The 24,633-nt window shown below is 36.8% G+C and overlaps 1 protein-coding gene across 2 annotated transcripts in view; it reads left to right on the forward strand.

Moving 5' to 3' along the window:
- The first annotated feature begins 1,551 nt into the window (after positions 1-1,551).
- LOC126827696 (cholecystokinin receptor) overlaps positions 1,552-24,633 on the forward strand; it is a 91,692-nt gene continuing 68,610 nt past the window's right edge. For both annotated transcript variants that reach the window (XM_050557154.2, XM_050557156.2), the window contains exon 1: positions 1,552-1,710. The gene's annotated coding sequence lies outside the window, so the exon portion shown is untranslated. The remainder of the gene's footprint in view (positions 1,711-24,633) is intronic.

Raw genomic sequence — 24,633 nt, forward strand, 5'->3', positions numbered from 1 at the left:
TTACGATATAATAAAATAACACAATACAACATATTAAAATAACATTACAATATAGTAAATTAACCTATAACACATTAAAATATAGTCAATAAGTAAACTTATTAGTATTAATGGAGAGAAGAGGCCTGCTACTAAATAAATATAAATAACTATTCAAATAAAACAAATGGCACGTACGCACGCAAATATGCCAATCGCAAATATATATATATATAAAATAACCTATATATATATATATATATATATATATATATATATATATATATATATATAAAATAACCTAAATATATATATATGTATATAAAATAACCTAAATAACCTAAATAAGATAAGTTGACATTAAACTCTCTTAAGTCTCATGAATCTATGATACTCGGAATCTAAATAAAATGAAATAGGGTTTAACGTCCTAATGTTCTCCTACGAGAGAGAGAGAGAGAGAGAGAGAGAGAGAGAGAGCGATGGGGTTTAACGTCCACTCGACACAAACTAGGTCATTTCGGGACTAACATATGGTTTAATTTTCTTTCAATAATTCGCTTGCGCGTAGGGGTCTTTAGCAGTCGGAGGAAACCGGAGGACCCAGATAAAACCCACGAGGTTGGACAGGCGACCCTACTCCTTGTCACGTTCAACCGGGGATTCGAAACCACGCCAGTTGACTCAATGACAGGCCGTATGATACAGCGCGCGCGTGCTAACCATTCGGCGTTCTCCTACGACTGGGCTAATGAAGACGGGCATACGCCATACAGTGCGCTATAGGGGAAAGTTTGACCGGACATCGGCGCTACGGCCTACTCTTTTATCGAATTCCAACTGCCAAAGGATCTTTTACGTGCACGCCAATGTGTACAAGGGACCTCTGTTTTCCATGAACTTACTCGGCCAACACCGGGAGGGAACCCGCATCTTACTCACTTAGCCACCGTGGCTCAATAAAAGTTGAGAATTAAGAATACCTACCAACTGGCAAAAACCGCTTTTAAATTTATTGAGAAAATAAAAAAAAATATCCTTTGATGTCTTATATTGTTCTAATTTGGTCTATGACGTCACTCCCTGATAATATTTTTAAAGTTTCAGATAATCATTAAGCTTTTGAACAAAAAACCTTTCAGATAGTATAGAGTTTAATTGTGTAGAATATGTTCCCTTTCCTAAAACGAGAGAAAAATAATCTTTATAAAAACAATAAAAACTAATAAAGCGCGTGTGTGTCTTCTATCATAACTATAATTTGACAAATGGGAGACTTTTCTTATTGAATTTCATTCTTCTTTTTTAAATTCTACCTACATGATACATAACAAATCTGACTGCTTCTGTTATCTTTACCGTGGGAAATGCTAGCGTTTTCAAGTTGTACAAGACATTAATTACGTGCTAATTAAAACCTTGATTCAAGTTTGATATCGACAAACAGGACGCAATTTAAATGTTTGGTCTATTTTGTCTGCTGATAGTCAAAGTCGTCATTGAAGAAAAATAAGAATTTTTGTAGGAAGAGAGAATTTTGTGATGTGTTTGTGGTGCGAGGCAGGATATATATATGTATCGATTTTATTGAAGAGTCGTGTTTCTCGCTCTCTCCACTCTCCCCTATACAAGCTAGTCTCGACACAACGCGCATGTTGTTCGTACTCTCAGCAGCGACTGACTAGCTTCAGGTACAATTCTTGTTTGAAGGATAGTAAATCATACGGACAGGTAGGTTCATTTAAATTCTTATTTTTATTTGTTTTAAAACAACAGGTTTGATACGTTTGTATATTTTATTTTTTTCAGGTGTTTTTATGTTTTTCTGTTATAATTAACTGTATCAATATCGTGCTTTAATTAACACTTTGTTGCTAGAATCAAATTTTAATTTGATTTGACGTTTTAATTAATAATTGGTTGTTAGGATAAAATTGTATTTTTATTTAAACGATGTAGATGGTCATCTTTGAACAGAAATATGATTTAACATCTTTATTTAATGAAGGCGGTCAACACAAATTACCAACTCGCGGTAGGGATATAATTTTATTTGGATTTAAACGAATTTAGTTTTTTGTGAATTTGTTATAATGATCTTAGATTTAGTTGATCATCTTTGAACAGAAATCTGATTTAACGTCTTGCTGTTAATGAAGGCGGTCTACACAAATTACCAACTCGCGGTAGGGATATAAATTTATTTCGATTTAAACGAAATTTAATTTAGATGTAGTTGATCAACTAAGGGTTGAAGTGAAATAGAATTTAAATAAAGTTAATGAAGACGTGTATACTCCACGCAGTATACTATTAGGGAATTAAACTTCCCCTGGAGAGCGGGGTTTCCGTCTAGTGCTTTTCGAATTGCAACTGCTAAGGGCTGTTTTACATGCACGCCTATGTCTACACGATATATCGACCCTCCGCCATACCTCTCCGTTTTTACCCCAATAATCCCGGAATCTCCGGACTCAGCGAGCTAGCGCTTTAATCGCCGAGCCACTGTGACTCCCATATGCTTGAAAAAAAAAAATAAAATAAATGAAAAAGGAAGTTTATAGACTATTCATTAACATCCGTGATAAATACTGTTTGAGTTCTCAGATGTAGTTAAATAAAACAAGCCCACGCCAATAACGGTATCACAACATACGGCATTACATCTTTTGAAATTTAGTGCCGGTAAACTTCCGTGTAGCTAAGTGAAATAATCCTTTCTATGATTAAATGCTAGGAATATTTTAGTGCTTGCTTGCATACAGGTCGGCTTCTACAGAAATGTCACAACCTTACATATTACAAGTAAAATGGATATATCTGATTAGTTTTGTCACTGTATTATTTTTACAACAACAATAATAATGTTGGCTTTTAAAGAATTGGATAACATCAACAATTATTTTAATCGACAATTATTTTATTGTGGAGGCTTAATGTAAGTGGGAGAAGAACTTCGATCTGAAAGATAACACCTGCGACTTTTGCTCTCTGTTGATTTGATTTTAAAGATATATTATGTAAGATCTAAATCTACATATTTCAGGTATTTATTCTGGCTTCAAATGTTGTATAAATTATTATTTAGACATTTATTCACATGACAATCCTATAATTAACTCGCTAGATCATCGGATAACCGAGATTTAAATGGATTTAAACACCAGCGAGATTAAAAAAAAATTAATAAATAAATAAAGAAAAAAAACGATAAAATTGATAATCGAGCATAAGTCTTGGTTACACGCACCGTAGCTACGATAATAATCAATCTACGCTGCATCTTCAAACCATCATAACTTCGCCATAAATAAAGTCATTTGAATGAAATTTTCAATATTTTCATTTTACATTATCTATTTTTAAACTATTATAGTAAAAACTGCCAGCTCTTTATCTAAATCGTATACAATGCGTCTTCAATGATTCATTTCTACAGTATACAAATTTTCTTGATTCTTGTCAAGGTGCTTGTATGAGATATCACCCAGGGTGGAAGCAGACGTTAAACCCCATGAACGAATGTGTCCAGGTGCCAAGTTAAGACAACACTGCATCCAGTTAAACATCGTAAAACGGATCCATTTAAAAACTGTTATAAACTTTTAAAATATGTTCGATTACTGGTCAGGTTTAACGGAGCAAAAAGGCTCCGTTTAAAATATATGTTACCATATGTTGAAATGAGTTATGATATTTTACAATATGTTGGAATCGCTTCGATTTTTATTCAGGTTAAACAATGCAAAAATGATCGGTATAAAACAGGTTAGAATCTGATGGAAGCTGTTGGATTTTCTTTAACCAGTATAATAGAATAAAATCTCTTAATTCTTTTTCATCGTAATGAACACCGTAACAAGGCTAATAGTTTAAAACCCGACAAAAATCTCTTAGACTTTACAAAGATGGATGATTTGTTTTATTTTTTATCAGAGGTTAAGAAGAACTGTGCCGTTAATACTTAATAGATAGCATCATTTTAAACTTTTATGTACTGCAGATTCTGTTGCTGATATGTGATTTTATTTTCTATCCAGAACCAATGTTTTATATGCTACAGTTTGTTTTTTAAGATTGATGGATTGATTTTGTTAGGAGAATAAGACGAACATTATGCGGCATCAGCGTATATACTGCATATGTTATTGATGTATGTTTTTAAAGAAATATAAACCTTTAAACTGACAAATATTGCTGGTTGATATATTGCAGAATAACTTAGAGTTAAAATACAGATATAACTTGTGATATATGACCCCAGCAGCGACAGATATAACTTGTGATATATGACCCCAGCAGCGACAGATATAACTTGTGATATATGACCCCAGCAGCGACAGTACAATTATACTGTACAATTACAGAATATGAAATAAAATAAAAAGCGAGATACATAATCAGGAAGGGGTGAGATAAGGCCTATAATCTATAATGATAGTCATGCCTTCGCTTCCCTATTAATCCCATAATTATCAGAGTAATGACGAATTAATTAATCATGGACCGGGCTTGAAGATCTGAAGGGTTGCCCTTGACAATACCGGGATAGAACACCGGGATATTATTCACAACCTACACCAGGATTAAAATCCGGGACATTCCACCTGCCCATACCAGGACAGAACAACAGAACATCCTGGTCAGAGTCCCATGTTTCAAAGATCTACTCATATATGTCGGACAGACTAACATTAGGCTTGTATTTAATAAGCATGTCAACACCAGAATGATGGACTTATGGGCATGAAGACTACTGCTAACTTTTTATATTTTTAGTCAAAAATGCGAATAATCTGAGATTATCATCGATGTCGAATCGACGGTTTGGTTCAGAGTCTTACTACTTTGTTGTGAGTTTTCGAGTTCACTTTCACACAAACTGATTATTCACATAACGATATAGCATAAATTTTAGTCCCCAAATGACAAATATACCGATCGTATAATTCGCTATGTCCAATTTCATAATTAGCTTTGACTTGATGTTTGGGTCAATGTACTACAACCTGAGGTTCTCATCTGGATTTGATAATCATTTTGTTATTGGTTTGGGGGGGGGGGGGGGGTGATGGACGAATGGTTAGCGAAGGCGCGTTGTATCATAAAGTCTGGCATTGAGTAAACCTCGTGGGTTTTCTCCGTGTCCTCTGGTTTCCTCCCACTGTTAAATACCCCTACGCGCAAGCGAATTAATAACATTGAACCATATGTTAGTCCCGAAATTTAATATCGTGCGTACCCTACCGCCCCTCCGCCCCCGTCTCTCTCTCTCTCTCACTCTCTCTCTCTCTCTCTCTCTCTCAATGTGTTATACAACGTGCAAATAATGGATAATAATGAAAAAAAGGTAAAACTAATTTCAGTTTATGGCTAGTAACATATAAATACATTACAATGGGTAAATAACCTCGTATTTACCATGACGCCCGACCCTTTCTGTTGTAAAAAAATTAAAATCACCAAAAATCAGTTTCAAAGTAAAATATTTATCATATACCTTATACAAGACATATAAAGACTGTCATACAATATAAAAAGCAACCATAGTCTGCCATACCAAATAAAGGTTTTAAAAAAACTCAGTCATGCCATATGAAAAGCAAATAAAGACTGTAATGGCATATACAAGTCGAATAAAGTCTGCCATACCAAATAAAAGTAAACAAAAGACAGTCGGGCATAATAAAAGTCGAATAACGATTATTCAAATCGATCATCATAAGACCAGCTATATTCTGTATTACTTCTCTGTTGTCCGGGGGTGGCCTGGTTATCTAATGCGTGCACGCTGGATCATTACGTCTGTCACCGAGTCTAGGTTCCTTCCACTGCTAAAGACCCCTACATGCAAACAAGTTATTGAAATAAGATTAAACCATATGTTATTCCTAAAATGACCTAGTTTGCGTCGAGTGGCCGTTAACCCTCTCTCTCTTGAAATAAAATTAAAGTTCTGAAATGGCCTAGACTGATATCTGTATTTACATATTTAAAGTCTGATTTTTTATCCTGGGAAAATAAAGAAAGTGATCATTGACCATCACGCACATTGACCATCACGTACATTGACCATCACGCACATTGACCATCACGCACATTGACCATCACGTACATTGTCACCTTAAGGTTTTCTTTCTTTAAAGACCGGTGGTGGGCCTGGAACGGATCAAAGGTGTAGGAAGTTATACTCCATTCATGTTCTGTTTATTTGTATCAGAATGAAATAAAATGGGCTTAAAGTTCTACTGTTTTACTCCGACGGGCCTAATGAAAATGGGGGTAATCAAGACGAAAATACGCCATGCAGTGTGCTATTAGTGAAACTTTGTCCGAACAGCTGTACTACGACCTACTCTTATATCGAATTCCAACCGCCAAGAGCTTTTTAAGATGCACGCAAATATGTACACGTGACCTAAGTTGTTCTTTCCATCTGAACTTTTCTAGTCACTATATCTTGTCTGACCCCCCGTCCTGCACCACTGACAAGCGGGAACCACGGTAGGCCCTCCGTCCTGCACCACTTGGTCAACAACAGTGGTCGAACACGAGACCCTCCATGTTAGCAAGTCAACATCTTACTCACCGAGCTACTGTGGCTCGGCGTATTATAACATATTGATTGTCATTTAGTCATAATACATAATATAGCTAAAAAAACAAATAATAATTTTTAAATTATGAATAATATAACAGCTGCCACTATTCAATCAAATTTATTATGCACATAAAATAGTTACGCTCGATAATTTTATATTTAGCAATTTCGAATTGAATGGGTAATTATTGCAGTGTGTTGATTCCGCTGTCGCGTGAGTGACAGGCATGTTAAAATACATTCTTCCATATACTCGGCTGACTTACGTTTTATATTACAGTCAATTAATTGTGATGAAGAAGTCTCGGATATGTTTATTAATAACGTCCTGTTTGTGGAATTAAAACACCTCTAATTAACAAATGTTTGTAGAGACCGACAATTACACGGTGATGGATAACATACCTCGTGGTATCAAAGCCATTGTTGCTTATCGCCGATAGTCTTGAAACTTCACAGAGCCCTTTTAATCATTTTCCCCTTGTCAGCGGTGCTGGATGCAGCAGGTGACACGGAACAGTGACTTTAGTTGCTGGAAGATATGTCTTACCTGTAGAAGCTATTATGGCGTTGGCTCACTAACAATTTCTCCAGGGATTTACCCTAGTACCCCAGTGATGACCGAGATCGTTTTACAATCGTGTTACCCAATTGATGTAGGGGTGAGGGTGACAACTAAGTAGCAGTGTCTGTAGTTGATATTAACAACTAACGGTTGATGGAAATGAAATTAAATGAAATGGTTTTTAACGTCCTATTGTTCTGTTCCAACTGAGCTAATGAAGACGGGCGTACGAAATGAAATGAAATATTGGATTGAGTTGATCAGTAGTGGCATACCATTAAAGCCTTTCTTTTACAAAATACAAAGTTACTGTAAATTTGTTATCAGAGATTTTGTTTCAAATGATCTTAACCAGAAACAAGAGTAACTATTTATCTTCTTGTTCTTCGTCTTCTTGGGGCGACGCTCTTAAAATAAAGCCAAATGTGGGTTATCTACCTTATTTCTCTAAAGATCATGTTAGTGAATTTCAGCACTCCTCCTCTTCTCCGACCCTAACCCAAACACCTGGCGTCAGAAAGGGATACTTCGGGTAAGGGTGACTTCGGGTTATCTGCTTTATTTCTCTTAAAGATTATACTTGGGGAGACTTCGGGTAAGGGCAACCTTAGTGTGACTTTGGGTTTCCGTGGGTAACACTGTGTTCCTCAAGTAACCGACTGTGTTTACTATATGACGTTCCAATTTCAAGATGGCTGCGATGACGACATCCTCGGTTTTCTGGTCTATATAGTACAGGTGTTTAAATCACAGAGTAAATAAATTACACGTCACAACAGCATCCTATTAATTTATATATATATCAATAATTTTAAGGAGCACGGACATGTTGAAGTAATACCAGATTAAAAGTAGGATAAAACCTTGTAGCAGCACGTACGGTGGGTGGTAGGCTAAGTGTTAGACATCATATCCCTGATAATGTTACGGTGGGTTGTAGGTTAGGCGTTACACACATGCAACCTATCCTTGATATTTATATTTTCATCGCTGGATCAATTACAACTCAACATTGTCTGGATCAATTACAACTCAATACTGCCTGGATCAATTACAACTCAACATTGCCTGGATCAATTACAACTCAACATTGCCTGGATCAATTACAACTCAACATTGCCTGGATCAACGGACCTAGACAGATACAGACTACGGAGATCTCAATCAATACACCAAACTTAATTAAATTGACAACTGATTGTCTTTTAACCAAAACAAAGAGGTATAAAACGTACTAACCGTAATCAGCTAGCGATAAAATACATCGTTCTTGTCTAATGAAATGGCCACTCAAAGTAGATTTATGTACAAGAAACGAGCCCGTCGTGTATCTATTAAGAAAGATTGTGAAAATGTCACTTGGACCTGTTTTGTTTACTTTCTGCGGGTGTATTAAATAGTGCCAACAAACACGGAATATTTTTCTTAAGCTTAGCTTACAACCCGACGTGGAGTCACGGTGGCTAGGTGGGTAAGGCTCTGGCTCGCTAGCCTGGAGGTCGGGTGTTCGATCCCTGAATTAGCCGAGAAAGTTCATCCCGATTTTCCGACGTAATTTATCCTTGTCAGAGATGCAGGACGGAGGGCCTGACAAGGACAGCTGTTTAGTCCTTCGGGTGAGACGAAAAACCGAGGTCCCGTGTAAACATTGGAATTCACGTAAAAGATCTCTTGGCAGTTGGAATTCGATATAAGAGTAGGCGATAGTGCCGCTGCCCGGGCAAAATTTCCGTCATAGCACACTGTATGGCGTATGCCCGTCTTCATTAGCCCAGTATAGGAGCAGAACAGTAGGACGTTAAACCCCATTTCATTTCATTTACAACCCGACGTACGTGTGGTTTGACACGCACGGGTCGTAGGGTTTGACACGCACGGGTCGTAGGGTTTGACACGCACGGGTCGTAGGGTTTGACACGCACGGGTCGTAGGGTTTGGTAGCTCGCAGACCAGCCGCAACAAACCAATCTGATTAAAACACACATCTTATTTCCATTCCTTATTTAAAGTTCAAAATTTCTTTCTTTTTTTTTGGTCTGCACTACACTAAGATCTGGAAGAGTTGTTATTTAACAGGCGTTCTGGATGATGTGAGGGATTAGCCAATGAAACCATCTGTTACGGAACTGTGGGTGAACTACTAGAAACGTCAACGCTGATTGATTAATCAATGTCTCACGTCATAGAGTCAAAAGTCGCTCGTACGATCCCTGGTGCGACCATCCACTATAACCGGTCAGATCTCCATGTAGTGTCGGCAATCGAAAGTTAAAAAAAAACGAAACGAAATATAGATTTGTATTTTAATCAGAATGGTCTCGCGCACGGGCTTATTCAAATTTCCCCCGTAGATTACCAGTGATAGTCCTTACGACGAGTTGTGAGCTAGACTTTACGCAGATGAGAAGGAAGGGTGTAGATTACCAGTGATAGTCCTTACGACGAGTTGTGAGCTAGACTTTAGGCAGATGAGAAGGAAGGGTGTAGATTACCAGTGATAGTCCTTACGACGAGTTGTGAGCTAGACTTTAGGCAGATGAGAAGGAAGGGTGTAGATTACCAGTGATAGTCCTTACGACGAGTTGTGAGCTAGACTTTAGGCAGATGAGAGCCTAAGCTGTGCGTTTTATCCGTGCGCTTTAAACCATAAGGCCTGTTATTGAGTCAGGTGGTGTGGTTTCGACCCCGAGCTTATACTTGACCAAGGGGTATGGTCCGATATCTTCTCGCTGCGGTTATTCAATGTGAAATGATATGTTATGAAATGATGTTTAACGCCCTTGTTCTGCTCCGACTGGGCTAATGGATATAGGCATACGCCATACAGTGTGCTACGAGGGAAATTTAAAGTGATGTTTAAAGTGTACACGGGATCTCGTTTTTCGTCCCACCCGAACGACTATACGCAGCCCCGTTCCGGTCCCTCCTTCTGGTACCACTGACAAGGAAATTATTTTGAATACAAAAATGTACCATCGTATGTTAATTCCGAGATGACCATCGTGATGAGTGACGTTAATTCTGTTTCTCTGTCTCACAGTGCCCATGTGACTGTCATCAATCTTTTCAAAGTAAATCAAAATGCACCCATATTCTGGATGTCTACAAATTATAGGTATAAAATTAATGCTAGCATTTAATATTCTAATATAATAATCGGCCGAGTCTGAAATCAAACCAACGTTTGAAAATCCTGGCGTGTACATCGATTCAGGAATCTCTGATGAATTCCAAATTGATATCCACTCGATAGAAACTAACATATAATACAGGTCTTCAGCTGTGGAAGGAAACCGGAGAAAAACACACGAGGTTGATCAGGCGTACCCGTTCCATGTCACATACAAGCGGGGAATCAAACCCGCACCACTAGACTCAATGACAGACCCTGTGATTCCACGTACACGCGTTAAACCTCTAGACACGTCATCTATTACTACACCGACCGGGCTAACGAAGATGTGTCAGGAACAGGTGTCGTGTTTTCCAGACCACATGGAACTACTACTTCAAATCGCATTGCATCTTTGTTGTATTTTGTACAAGAAATATGGACATTACATAAGAAAGGACTTTTATTCTAAATAAATAGATTTGATTCGCGCGCCTATAGAAACATGTCGACTCCAAGGAATTACTTGTCAATATTGATTATCAATGCATTCGAACAATTAAATTAGTTTCACTAAACCAAGCATTTAAATGTGTTAAAGCAAGAACACAATAATGGACAAGATCACCCCACTGATTCGATTCGCACCTACAATAAGGTTAGAATAAATTTAACAATCTCCTCGTGTGGTTACTGATAACATTATCCCCTTGTAGTATTCTTGTACTGTTTTTAACCTACACCCTGTACTATTCTTGTACTGTTTTTAACCTACACCCTGTAGTATTCTTGTACAGTTTTTAACGTAACAGTATTGTTTTTAATTTATAAAAACTTAATAATATGATAATCTGAAGACTTATTGAATCGAACAAACATTTCTAAAATATAAAATAGCTCTAATTTTTAATTAAAATTTGTTATGAAAAAATTAAGATTTAGGTAATATGCACATTTTGAATCCTTATGTTGTAGTATTGGGTAGTATGTGGTGATATTGGGGTGGTATTGGGTAGAATTGGGTTGGTTTTGGGTGGATTTGGATAAATCGTATTGCCCTTATAGAAAGAAAAACAGTGGTCATTATTCAACAACGGGGCTTAAACTGTTAAAATTTCAAATTTAAAGGGCATATGGCTCTATTTTTTTCTTTTTTTTAAAACTTGAAATAGACGAAAATGGTTGTAAAAGCAGATATTAATGTAATATGAATCTATGTAAAGTGATTTGTATTCAATTTGTAAACAAAAGTAGTGCAATTTCTCATCCATTATGTTGGGTAAAATACGTGAACAGTTCAAATTGAACTGGAGCCGATTACGCCTGATTAGTTCATCTACAGGTGGTTTTCTTTAAATATTGTTTTATCGTCTGTGGATCAGCCCTTAATTATTACTTCCACATTTTGTTGTAGGATATGTTTTATTTGTTCATTACAAAATGGCTCCGAACCCAAAGAATAAGCGACTCGCGTACTGATTATAAAAATGTTAATTATGTCTTAAATATTGGATATTTGGAGCCTATATTTTCACGGTAATATAACAGCATTTATATTGATTGAAATTGGCCAATTTGTGTTTTTAATTTCGAATATTATGGAAGATATTAAGTAAGAGATTTACTATTGTAATATCGTCGTTGCGACATTGTTTTTAAATTTATAGACAAGGAATAGAGATATAAGATGGTTTAAACAATATATGTATTGTGAGAATAGTGTGAGAATAACAAGAAAGAGGGTCTTAGTTCAAGGATAGATTGTGTAAAAAAACATGTGACTGAAAATTTACCTATTGTATCATTTGGTTTAGTTTGTCCAATCTCTGTAATTATTTACATCATATTTGACCAATTAGATAACTGAACGTCAAAACAACAGCTTGATTCCAGAAGGGGAAAGATGTAATAGTTTAATAGTTTCTATCAGCAGATTCGCCCAACGGTTCTAGCTGAATGAGGTTTGAGAGAATGATTTTATTCTACTAAACATTGTATCCATATGTAATTTTAAGCAGCTATGATATATAATAGTAAGTGCAGGGGGACTGCACCACACAAAATTTACACAAAAACAAATACACGGACAAGACATCATACTCAGGAAAACACAGACAGATAGACAATTAAAAAAAGGTGAATTCCTGGTAAGACAAACGTCTTAAGAAAACATTAAGAAGTAAATACACAAAGTGAAGCAGAAGCAAAGACAGCTAGAGACAAATTCTAGACGATCACAAAGCTACAAAGAGATGTAGTAAAAAAAGATGCATGGGTCATACGTAGGGTGTGGCGACCGGTTAGGGTCACCCTCTCTCCACGTCTGACAGAAGACCCATGATGCTGCATTAACTCCTTCAAACAGTTCGTATGCTGAAAAACTGATTAATGGCCACAAATTATTTATTTTTTAAATAAGTTTTTACTTGTGGCAATCCATGATTATTTTCATTGTCCTGTACTACCCGTATTGTCAATGTTATAGCGAATAATTGGACTTGGAGGACCCCTTTCAGACTACACACAGCCCGGATGTTAATATAAACGGGTTAATATTAATTTGCACAACGTTAAGATAAGGCACATTTTCTGAATGTGTTAACTCAGATTTCTGGATTGTTCAAATAGCATCGCTAAAATTGCTTGAGTAAATCTATTGGCTTCAATTTGAAGCAGATGTTTTTATGATATTATTTTTTAATGCAGATATCCTTATGATATGATTATTTTCAATGGTCAGTGTCCATAATTCGACTATTTTTAGGAAATCTTTCAGATGACACGTGTGATATATGTTTACATAAATGGGTTTATGTTTGCGTCAAGATAAATCACAGAACGTTCAGAAATCATCGCTACATACAGACTTGAGTAACACTACTCTTCTCATTTTTATACAGATTTTTTAAAAACTAAACAATTGTTCAGAAATGATACTTTTCTCAAAATGCTTTATTTTTCCGAAGAAAAAAAAAACGCGCGAGAAATGGGATCCAAATCATTTTCTGGCGGACAGTGATAATAAACGGTATATAACGTGACAGTTGATCGATTGTATTTGTTCGGAATATGATTGGTTGACAGTCTGTCAGATAACGACCAAATTAAGGCCGTTGTTAGGGTGCCCCATGTGCCGAAAGATTTTTCTACTAAAAGATGGTACGATTCAGTGGCTTGTCTCGAAATGATGTCTGGCTAGTCACGCACTCGCTAGTACGTGCTAGTCACGCTAGTCTATAAATAGCCATCGCACGTGAAATTCTCTACACATCTATCAATTATTACAGACGTAAAAAATATGTTGTTGGCGATTCTGGATAGCAGTAATATTTAGCTTTTTGGTTATTACAACAGCTTCAGAAATTACGATCGATTTATTTTTTAAATTGCTTAATCATTAACTTTACCGTTAGGAGCGGCATCTTTTGGTTTAGTCGAATATCTACGAAACACTCGGTTTAGGCAAGAACATGATACTAGCAGTAGTTTCATTTAACTTTTATAAGGTTCTTAAAACATTTGCCGAGTTGCCTACCGTGCGTGTTTCTAAATTCAGTTTCTTACTCCAGCTTTCTGTCATGTTTCGTAAAAAGGTAGTCCTGATTATCCCGGCGCTAGTCAATATGACGGAGAATGGTCGGTAAACTGGTTAAACACTAATTTCAAAACAAGGGCACGTAACCTATTTTTTGCTAAAAAATGAATGGATGTTATGGACGACACTCGGAACCATTTTTCAGTCTATTATTCATGGATGGTTAAATGGTCATAGCTTATTAAGTACAAGGCCGTTTATTTAGTGACTATAAATGTGCGAAACATATTTAAGGATTGGTATACATATAAATATTGTGGTGTAATTGTCGAGCTATTTGGAGATATTTATTTATGGTGGGGCATCCTACCATTGTTCGTCATTTGCATTTTTCGGACAACGGCTTAATCCACGGTAAAGGTGACGTAAACAGGTAAAGATTAACGATCCATTTAATCGGATTTAAAGAGGCTCATGAAATTATTTAGAGAAGATTATACGTGATTGGTTCAGTCTCATTTTTTTATAGTCAGCAGAGGATGTCGAATAAATATTAATACTAGATTCCCACTATCATGATTCGAGCTACGATTGAAATCATGGTTTTAATCGAGGTAATCCTATATATAGGCTTCAGTCTGTTAAATCTGGTAAGGTAAGGTTCCCGCTATCACGATTCACGCTATCACGATTCACGCTACGATTGAAGTCGTGGTTTTAATCCTGGAGTAATCGTGGTGATCCTATCAGGTCTTGTCCCGTATTTAGGTCAGTCGTAGCATTCGTGTTGACAGTTGATAGTATCGTAACGTATTTGCACGTACTAGATCGTGGTCTCAATAAGGACAATAGTATCGTATAACACGACAGTGGGATCATAGCATTAAGTAACAATGCGTGATTTGCATTTTTCGCTAAGATATCAAATTTCTTACGACTTAATCCACTCACAGAGATTATTTAACATTTAATTGAGAAAACAAAATGAAAATATCTTCTCTCCTAGCCTGGATCCAGTCGGATTTAAAACAAGCCCATCAAATATAGATTGATCATATCATCTTTGTCAGTACTGAACTTGGACTGATATTCATATTAAACACAAACATCACGTTCATCCAATTCATCAGAACATCTTCAATACTGAACGGAACTGTTCCATGTTATTAAAACCGACCTAAATCGATCCATTGTTGAACTGATATTCTGTTTAGACATTCATTTACATTTGTAGAGGGACCCAAAATCCATGGGGGGGGGGCTTTAAATACACGAGCCATTGGCAGTTGGAATTCAGTATAAGAGTAGGCAGTGCTGCCGTTCCTCAATGTATGACGTAGACCCGTATTCCTTATTCCAGTCGGGGCAGAACGGTTTGACTTTAAAACCAATTTCATTTCATTTTATTTCATATGTGCACAGCACTTAAGGGACTATCTTTTGTTAATGATTCGCTGGTGTGCATACCTCTAGATTACAAACCCGTCAGTCAATTCGAGAGAGTTCTCTACGCGCACAACCGATCTCAATAATATCATACTTTGTTTTGATTAAAACATAGCGGACGGAATGAACTTTTAAGAAGTTATAAGAAGTTTTTGACGACACGAGTCATTTCGTCTTTCTTCATCCCGTTAAATATTATAAAGGAAATAGTTTTATATTATTTTGACCGTTTGCGTAGACTTTCTTCAGACTGCTTAATATTATAAAGGAAATAGTTTTATATTATTTTGATCGTTTGCGTAGACTTTCTTCAGACTGCTAAATATTATAAAGGAAATAGTATTATATTATTTTGACCGTTAGAGTAGAATTTCTTCATCCCGTACAATATTATGTTAAGGAAAGTAGTTATATATTTTGATTAATCAAATATTCAGTCTTTTGTTATTCATTAAATTATAATCCATCGTGTCTTTTATTGTATTGTACGAATTGACCCCGGGATAAATACAGTATTATTACAACTTTGTACGAATTGGCCCAGGATAAATACATTTGTTCCATCTTTGAACAGTAGCTATTGGAACGGAAACTCTACAAATCGAAAGAATCGTCGTTAAACAGACAGGTTGACACAAAGATAAATAAAACTTTATTTATATATAAATATTGATAAAACATAGATAAAATATGTTATTAATGGAATTTGTTCGCGTGGTAACAATGTTTCTGGTAATGTTTCAACAATACCCAACACGATGTCATCCTGACAGATGGGGTTTAGCGTCCTACTTTTCTGTACCGACTGGGCTAATGTTTTCCCCTGGTCTCTCGTTTTTACTATACAAACCCTCTAATATTTGATCTGATAATTGATGATAAAATTGGTATTTTATGTCAGGATTTGCTGAACAAGGGGGTGGGAGATCAGGAAGTCCAGAAACAGGAACTGATTACGCTTATGCTGGCTTCTTGTAAAATTAAATTTTAAAATGCCACGGAATCTTTAAAAAATTATTGTCAAGACGATAGCATTTAGTTAACACTGAAGTCAACCGGGAAGTGAGTGTGTGCTTTATTTCATAAGGTCTGCCATTGTGTCAATTGGCTTAGTTTCGATGCCAAGCTTATGGGCTACATGGTAAGGGGTAAGGTCGTTTGCCCAGGCCTTTTCCCTCTAGTCCCACTGATAAAAGACCCCTACGCACAAGCGAATTATTGAAATATAAAATGGAACATCGAGTTGATGTTAAGTCTCTCTCTCTCTCTGGAATATTTATCAGTAATCTTACTACTAGGTTATATTAATGACTATCCTGCCATTAACAAATTGCTGATTATATCTAAAATGATTTCCATATACTCCTGTAAAAGCGCAATAACTTGGGTTATAAACTATGTTATACATATACCGCCATGAATGTTGTCCATGAGAATTTCACAGTATGATCATAATTACATTACTTAGTATGAGGACGGAAATAAACGATGCATGCTACTCTTACTACTTGTTTTTATTATCCAATACGTGTACTTGTTATTTTGACGAGAAGAGAGAGACCGTTAAATTCAATTAACGGAACCAGCTGGCATCTTTATTCCACATCTCACGTGGTAGAACTAAATTGACAGGATTTTAAATCTCTATGGCCGCATCAACAATGACAACGGAATTAACTTTATTCATATATTTTTATACGCCCACATTTCGATCCGTGTATATTTTCCTGTGCGCAGTGTTCAACATTTTTGTAAAGATTTTGAGATTTTTATTATTTTTTTTAAGGCTGACGAATATCTCTTGGATGTCAAACAATAATCGAATTATTGCCATTGAAATCTTACAGATCAGATTATGTGATGCATGGTAAATTAACCTGTCGATATCAATTATTTATCGGACCATTTTGGAAAGTGGCAACTAGTCTTAGCAATAAATATACGCAGTAGTATTGTATTTTAATTTGGTTCGAGTGGTCTTCTGTCTATTAAAATAAACACTACTATCGTAGTCCGAGTGGTCTTCTATCTTGGTCCGATTGGACTTCTATTGGTCCGATTGGACTTCTACTGGTCCGGTGTCGGAGTTATGCTATTTCAGAGTCATTGCTATACCCGTGTTTTGCCGGGTCAACCGCTAGTATAGCATAATTTAATTCCATGCAAAGACTAGAAGTGTTGGGGTTTTTTTTTGTTTTTTGTTGTTTTTTTTAATAAATTGTAAGATTGGAAAGAATTGGAAATCGGGATTTCAAAAACTTAAAGATTCATTATGTAAGAGTTAGATAAAGAGCTGACTGTTTTTTGATACACAAGTTAAAAAATAAATAATATATTGACAATTTCATTCAAATGACTTTATTCTAGGAGAGGTTATTCTAGGAGAGGTTATGAGTGTTTGGAGTTTTGACAAAATGCAGCGTGGATTGTTTATTATCACAGCAACAGTACTTGTCTCGATTATCCATTTAAATCTCGGCCATCTAGTGATCTAGAGAGTTGATATAGGCTTGTCATGTGAATAAATGTTTAAATAATAAAATATAGAACATATAAAGCCAAAATAAAGACCTGCACTAGACCGAGTTAGCTATACATAATGCATCTTTAAATAATTTTGGGACCAGTTGCGATTTTTCCAATAAGGTTTACGAGAAACACGAGTAAAATCGACAGATATAATGATCATTCAATATCATCTGCGTTTTAATTGGCTGATGGGCCTCATAAACTTTCTGAGTGATAAAACAGAACTGTCAGAGTTCTTCATGGCTATAACTTTCAGTAATTCGTTCTTCGTGTATGGGATGGAACAAGGCGAGAGACAAGGGAAGATCATTAACTGGAAATATTATTACACAGAGAAATGAAATGATGTGGACGAGTGAACTGTAATATAACCATCTCAATCAGTATGATGTATAGTCGTTAATTATATTCTCTTGATAAACAACCTGTCTGGAAACACAGGGTCACTCTACCTAGAGTCTGTGAACATAGGGTCTGTATGGTGCAGACATAAAGCAGGTCTGGAGGTTTTCTTTTTCCCAGAGCCAAATGGAAAACTGTGAGTCGGTAATGTTTGCGATATCGTACCAAAAAGTCTAGTCGATGTGTGTGTAATACGGCGCCGTCTGAACGTATTGGTACATTTGCCATGATGGCCCCACAGGAACCCAATCTTTACTTTATAACATGATTTTTTAATGTTTAAATATTGATTGTTTTAGAAGTACCAATTCAATAAATATATGTTTTTAATTGACATGTTTATTCCTGTGAGTGATTGTGTAGGTGTTGATCTAAGACACTACTTTCCCCTATTGAGACAGACCTGCTGTATACCATGGGTTATCTTATACTTACATATATTTCTATCTAACACTCATACACTTGAAGTGTGCAAGAACAAAAGATGTAGGCAAGACGACCCTGCTTTCTATCGCTTTGTTGGCGCCATCTAGATGTGGCTATCTCTACAGATTGGACTATAAATAAGGTGGGGACGTTAGTAATTAACAAATTTACACAGTAAAGGCGTATCTCAGTCATAGATTCTTATGCTTGAATTTGACAGATATGACGTGCTAGATCCTCAACAACTGTTTAATCATTACTGACCATTATTGGTTTGCTTGTACTGCTGATTGTGTCAAGGACATACAGATTCGCTCTTCACATTTATATGGCGTCCATGTAGATGTTTTCGCTCTGTTGAGTCCACGCAGTTTTTTCTGTCTCTGGAGTCAGTGTGTTTTTCTGTATCTGGATTCTGTGTGTTTTTTCTCCTTCTGGGGCCCACGTAAACTGTTTTTTCTCGAGAGTTCGCATAGTTTCTGTTTTCCGTAGTCCACAAAGTATGATTTTTTCGAGAGGTTTATTTTTTTATACGCCCACATCTCGAGGTCACAAGTTTTATACGCCAATATCTCGAGCTCACAATTTCTATAAGACAATAATTCGAGGTTAAAATTTTTATCCGATTTTAATCAAACTTAAAATATATGTTAATATTCCAGAAATCACGGTTCCCTTCACTAATGGCTCATGTCGGACCGTAATTCCTGCATTATGGTCCCTGAAAAAAAACCCAAATAGCTTGTAAACCCTCTAGAGTTCAGAATTCTTATTTGTTTTTTTTAAAAAAAAAACCGTTCATTTGTATCCCCGTTACGCCATAGGTACGATTGGGTTTGGGAAAATCGGATCGAAACTGTCCGTCAAAGTTGCCCTCCCTCTTTACGCAAATAGTATAAAAGCAATACCATGTTACGGAGCCTCTGTCTGCTAAAGATCAAACGATTGTAGATGGGTGCGACTTTGGTGTGCATCGGAGTAATGCCAATTGCTCTTTACGCAAAATGTGAATTAGTTTGTATACCCTTTTCTTTGTCCGATTCAGATAAAACTTTAAATCATAAGATCATGGTTGACCTCCCCTTGTGAGTGGTGCCCTGACAGGGACAGTGTCTAGTCGTACGGAGTGGACGCGAAACCGAGTTTCCGTGTACATATCGGCGTGCACGTAAAAGAACCTGTTATATAAGAGTATGCCGTAGAGCCACTGTATGACCTGTGTCCGTTTCATTGGCCCTGTCAGTACATACAGGTAAGACGTCGTTAAACTCCGTTTTTCTTTACAGCCATGTTTTTTCAGGCACCTTCAAGAAGCTTTACTCATTCGAATCTTATTGGTTTTATTGTCATTACTTGATGCCTTCTATGTACATGGTTACACTTCCTCATAAAATCTATCTACCATAATCTTACAACGTACGTCTCGTCAAAAAACACGGATCAGTGTTAAGTCTCAAAATCCATTCATATTTTTTATCGCTGCAACTTAAAAGACCGCGATGTATGTTTAGTGAACTGGGTCGAGGTTTGTGGCTATTAAAATCGGCTTAGTATTTCCGGTAGAGTTTTATCTGTTCATTACGCGTCACCAACACGACGTGAATCAATATCAATCATTTAAACACTCCTTTCACCAAGAATTAACATTACACAAAAAATACTTTTAACGACCAAAAAGTATTTGAAGTGACTGCTTCCATTTTAATCTTTTTAAAAGAAGATTATAGCTATTTTCTCTTTGAATACTTTCTTTTTATGATGATTTCTTTTTAAGTTTCTTCATGTTAACTAGTTTCATCAGATATAACAAGGGCATCATTTTCAACTTCCGTATTTTGATTGCCAAATGTCAAGGTCGGTTATCTGACATCTGGACCAACTGTACTCTATGCTTGAATGCAAATTTGGAAACACACATTCCGGAAATGAGGGTTATTCACTCTAAAACGACAAATATCCTCTATTAATTTGGTTTTGTAGGTGTTGTGATGTGTGAGAGAGAGAAATGGGGTTTAACGTCCACTCGACACAAACTAGGTCATTTCGGGACTAACATATGGTTTAATTTTATTTTAATAATTCGCTTGCGCGTAGGGGTCTTTAGCAGTCGGAGGAAACCAGAGGACCCGGAGAAAACTCACGAGGTTGGACAGGCAACCCTACTCCTTGTCGGGTGTTGTGGTCTCTTGCCATATTTAATAAGGTATAATGAATGCATTTCGTGAAAGTATTCAACAACTTTTGCTGTTGTTGTTAAGATAAATTATATAATTATAAGAAGAAAAGAATACCAATTGTTTGTTTGTTTACATTTCGTCACTGGCATTTTACATTTCCCAGTATAACTTCCCACGTGGCGCTTGGTAACGCCCAACTCGCCACGCCCCTACAGAAACATTGTCCTATATAATTGTCCCACCACACAGCAACCCAACAGGACAAAGCACCAACATATGTTTATTCAGGTACATGAGCCTATATAATGTCTTGTGCTTCATATTATAATTATTTGTTTTCCTGAAATCTCACTCGACGTGCAATGTAACTCTAATCCCAGTCCAATTATATCCTAATTTCAAACACGCCATTCTCATTATCAAGAGATAGCCTTAATTGGGTAAATTGCAGATAACTATTTCCCATGCTAATGGTAGATTTTCTTCCGGCTTGAAATCAATCGGATTAAAAAGAAATGAAATGAAATGAGGTTTAACGTCCTACTGTTCTGCTCCAACTGGGCTAATAAAGACGGTCATACACCATACAGTGTGCTATGAGAGTGATTTTGCACGGACAGCGGCACTCTTATATCGAATTCCAACTGCCAAGAGGGTTTTCGTTCCATCAGGCCCTCCGTCCGGCACCACCCTAACCCTTCTGCACCACAGAAAAATGGGAATCCACGCCGGAAAATCCCGATGAACTTTCTCGATCGAACCCGCGACGTTCGGACTAGCGAGCCAGCGTGATATTCACAGACCCACCGTGGCTCTTGTTTCTTACATATCCGCCGGGAGATCAGAGTATTGCAATAAATTTGCCATTATTATGTTTTTGTTACTGAAAGTTGCTTTGCATTTAAACAAAGCATAATTAAGTTTGCGTTCAGCTGACACTAATCTTATTTACCTTATTAAATAACAGATATTCCAGCCTCACGTGGTATGAACAATCCTCTAAAAACATGTAGTATACTAATTAAATTGGTGATATATTACTAGGATATTAAATTACTGCCGCACGACTTGAGGTTGTCCTCAAACTGTATTGGCTAAATAAGTAGTTATGTTTAAAATGCATTATGTAAGATCTAAATCTACCTATTTCAGGTATTTATTCTGGCTTCAAATGTTGTAAATACTATTATTTAAACATTTATTCACATGACAAGCCTAGATAATCAACTTTCTAGATATGCTTGTCATGAGTTTATGTGTAGGTGTCATGGTGTGTGTGTGTGTGTGTGTGTGTGTGTGTCGGGGGGAGGGGAGGGTAGGGGAAGGCGCGTGGGTAGTGTATAGTATAGATATGTCATTGAATCTAGTGGCGTAGTTTCCAGCATGGTTGCATATCTGGCCTCGTGGGACTTCTCCGCCCCCCCCCCCCCCCGTCCCCTCTCCCCTCTTCCATCTCCCACTGCTAAAGACCCATTCACAAGCGAATCATTGATACATTGATATCAAGTTGAACCATATGTTAGTACACCACCTGTCTGCCCGTCTGTCTGTCTCTCTCTGTCTGTCTCTGTCTGTCTCTCTCTCTGTGCATCTGTCTCGCCTTCCCTCTCTCCCTTCCATCCTTCCATTTCAGATTTCGCTTGCACAAACGGAAACTAAGAATCAGATAAGCTTTAATTAAAACCAAGGGGTTTGGGTGTATGTGCTTTAGGTCACAAGGAGGCTGTCACTGAGTTAAGAGGCGTGGTTTCAAGTGGCGTGGTTTCGATTTCCAGCTTGTACGTAAAAAAATAAAAGTGTACCATATTAATGTTAGTCTTTACATGATCTAGTTCAGGAATTAATGTGAACGCCATGGGTTCTGTCTCTGTCTCTCTGTCTCTCTCTCTATCTCTCTCTATCTCTCTATCTCTCATAACACTTCCTCACCATAACACTGACCTATCGTTACTCATTACCACATTTAATCGATTTTAGAATAAAGTACTGTCTGAAGACTTCGGACACACACAACCTTGTCCATACTTTAATCTGGGTAATGCCTATCAAAGTCGCAAACCAATTACTTATAAGTCGACAGTGTTAGTAACCTATAAACCTAGGCTACTCCATACAGTGCGCTATCTGAGATAAATTGAGAGAGAGAGAGAGAGAGAGAGAGAGTTGACACGTCATACCATATGTTTTTCTTACACACTCTGTAGTCTTATACATCCTGTGTTGTGCTCAGTTGTGTTTAAAACACACTTTTACCTTCCTGTAGTAGTGGGGGGGGGGGGGCTCACTAGTAAAATAGCTTATCTTCCTGTAGTTGTGGGGGTGGGGAGAGATTCATTAGTAAAATAGTCGTGAAGGTGAGGAATTGGGCAGGGAGAGACTCGGGGCCTCTCTTTGTCTACATCCAGAACTACTGGTCAAGAACGATCTACTAGGTAAATTATCAATTTCCGTACTAGAAACACGCTTCTTTATTAGCGATCGGCCATTTCTAATTTTCTTAATTCATATCCTCGGTAGGATACAGCATTATTACTGTGTAGGACCGTTACGAAATCTCTTTAGTATTCTAGGTCAAGTAAATTGATGAATAAGCACTAAATATCATGAATGGGATCAGTCCTAAAGGGTAATAAAACGGAAGCCAGGATCAGAATTATAGTAGATTGCCTTCCTATATAGTAGGCCATTAAAATTTATTATTAACAATAAAAATAATAATACCAACTATTGAAGCAGTGTCCGAGGTCTATGGCAAGTATTGAGTTGATGAGACATGAGTGAAATATTGAGTTGGCGAGACATGAGTGAAATACTGAGTTGACGAGACGAGTGAAATATTGAGTCGACGAGACATGAGTGAAATATTGAGTGTAAGTCTTTCCAGAATGGGAATTGGTGCGAAGTGGGGGCCGAATGATGAACCATATGTTAGTCTCGAAATGACCTAGTTTGTGTCGAGTGGACGTTAAACACCTGCTATCTCTTCCTATCAGACCACCTGTATTACACGTGTAGTGAATATACGGGCTACAGATGAAGTAATGTATCTGAAAAAAGTTTCTGTAATCCCGCCTTACAGGGCTGTCAAATTGTCAGAATGGTTAATAGTAGAACTCATAAAACAGTGAATCCCCTGATAGATAAAATAAAATATACCAAGCTACTGTTTAACGGCTAGCGCTTTCTGTTCGTACTGAACATCTTTAGGCAATTTTTATTTATGAAAGATTGGGTTGAACAATAGTCGTTACGTCATGACGTCACCATATTAAATACAACAGATGTAATGTACACATTTAGTAAATAATAAATAAAAGGGAATTATTTCATCTGTTACTATAATTTTGGTTTATACGTTTTGATGAAATAATTTTCTTTACCATTCATGTAGGCTTAGATATTGTTGGTTTATATAAAGCTATTTTTAAACAAAGTATACTAGAATCACAAAATCACTATCCTTTGGATGATTTTATTTTCAAATTTGTCATTCTGTGCACATTTATTAAACTTAGTGATGGAAATGTAATTGATGTATTTTAAATGGTTCTGGGGATTTACACTAAATTTATAGCTTTATCTGTGATATTTTAATGATTTAATTTTTTTAAATGTATATTATGTATGATGTATTTATTGATCAAATAAAAAAAAAGAAAGAAAAGGGCGCTGGCTCGCTAGCTTGGCGGTCGCGTGTTCGATCCCTGTGTTGGCCGAGAAAGTTCATCTGGATTTTCTGTGGTGGTTTCCCCTCTCAGTGGTACAGGACGGAAATGAAATGAAATGAAATGAAATAGGGTTTAACGTTCTACTGTTCTGCTCCTAAACTGGGCTAATGAAGACGGGCATACGCCATACAGT

Source organism: Patella vulgata, chromosome 7 (genome assembly GCF_932274485.2).
Source record: "Patella vulgata chromosome 7, xgPatVulg1.2, whole genome shotgun sequence".
Lineage (NCBI taxonomy): Eukaryota > Metazoa > Mollusca > Gastropoda > Patellidae > Patella > Patella vulgata.